The 1,514-nt window shown below is 52.9% G+C and overlaps 1 protein-coding gene across 3 annotated transcripts in view; it reads left to right on the forward strand.

The window, feature by feature from the left end:
- The window catches only part of TMEM39A (transmembrane protein 39A), a 26,271-nt gene continuing 24,757 nt past the window's right edge, over positions 1 to 1,514 (forward strand). For all 3 annotated transcript variants that reach the window (XM_019526980.1, XM_019526982.1, XM_019526981.1), the window contains exon 1: positions 1 to 36. The gene's annotated coding sequence lies outside the window, so the exon portion shown is untranslated. The remainder of the gene's footprint in view (positions 37 to 1,514) is intronic.

A 1,514-nucleotide genomic window follows, 5' to 3' on the forward strand; every position in this document is an offset into this window, starting at 1 on the left:
CGTGCTGCACGGGCGCCTGCGGCGGCGCGCCGATGTGTGAGTGCCGGGGCCGGGGCTGCGGGGCACCCTGCCCGGCTCCAGGGCAGCAGCCTCCTATGTGGGGCCTGGCAGGCGGGGCGGGTGCCCGAGTCCTCGGCCGTGGGCTGCGGGGAGCGCTGGGGTCGGGACCTGGTGCGTGTGGGGCGGCGGGGTGGAGGGTGCTGGGTCCTTTAGGTGAGGAGGAAGCCTGGGCTTGTCCTCGGTGGAGCTAAGCAGCCAGGGTGCATGCGTGGTGCTACCCCCCCCCCCGACAGGGCTGCCTTGGCCCCGGGGGTGGCAGGAGACCTATAGGGCGCGAAAGGCCCCAAGCTGGTAGCAGCCTGCAGTCTGGCTCCCCTGCTTTCCCCAGTTATCTCTTTGATATCCGCTTGTGTTGGCTACACAACTCTTAGGACAGTGTTGTGCATTTGCCAACAGTCCCCACCTGGATGGCAGTCCCAGAAGAGCCGTCCCTCTTATTTTCAGGCTCTGGTGTGGCGGACACCTGCCCAACTTGATGCCTGGTGGGTTGCAGCCACCTGCAGAGCAACTGCTAGTTTTTCCTGATTGCCTTCTCATGGTCCTCATCCACTCCTGCCCTGCCTCCATTATGATATTGATTGGGGTTTTAACATGGCTCATTTAGTCTCGTGCAGTTGAGCGGCAGAATGTGTCAAGGAAAAGAATAGGAAGAAGGAAGGGAATAAAACTACCTTACTATCCTTTGGTTTTTTTTCTTCTATAAGAATGAGATGTTATGCACATGGTATAGTATTAGGCTTCTGTGCAGGGTGAGGCTGTGGGCCTCAAGGGGAGGAAGGAGTTGGAGTTAGGGGGAAGTGTGTGTGTGTGTGGGGGGGGAGTTAACCTGCTATTACTTCACTTCTTTGCGTTCCTGAGAAAGAAGGTGACCCCTTGTTGCTGGCACTGACAGCAGGGCTCCTTATGTGAAGTTGAACTTAGACTGTTCCTGGGTCCCATTATCATGTAGCAGTTCAGCTGTGGCACAGGTAGCTTTGTTTCCTGCACACAGTAGGTCTTGTACGTGCATTTTTTTGGCTCTGACTATCAGGCCTCTTATAGCAGGCATCTGTGGAGGGCCATAAATGAAGGAATGAGCTGTCCAGATGGTAAAAATTGACAGATTGGAAAGTTCTCAGAGGGAAGGCCTCAACTGGGCTGCTGACACTGAGGTTTGGAAAGCTGCTGTAAAGTGTGTGTGTGTAAGTGTTGCATTTTGATAGGGAAAACTGAAATATGGCGGTGCAGTCGTGGCAGTCCAGGATCATGCAGGGATGTCAATGGTTGTACAAGAAATAGAAACCAAGCACCTTTATTTCTGCTTTACTCCCTTGTAATTCCTAAATTTTTTTTAACGTTTATGTCTGTTCAAGTTGTCTCTAATTCCCATTGCTAAGTATTCTAAAGCAGTGGTTCTCAACCTTTTTCATTCCAGGCTACATTTGCCAAGATTGATTGCTTGTCCTGATCTGCAC

The sequence above is a fragment of the Gavialis gangeticus genome, unplaced genomic scaffold (genome assembly GCF_001723915.1).
Source record: "Gavialis gangeticus isolate Ggan-Ray unplaced genomic scaffold, GavGan_comp1, whole genome shotgun sequence".
Classification (NCBI taxonomy): domain Eukaryota; kingdom Metazoa; phylum Chordata; order Crocodylia; family Gavialidae; genus Gavialis; species Gavialis gangeticus.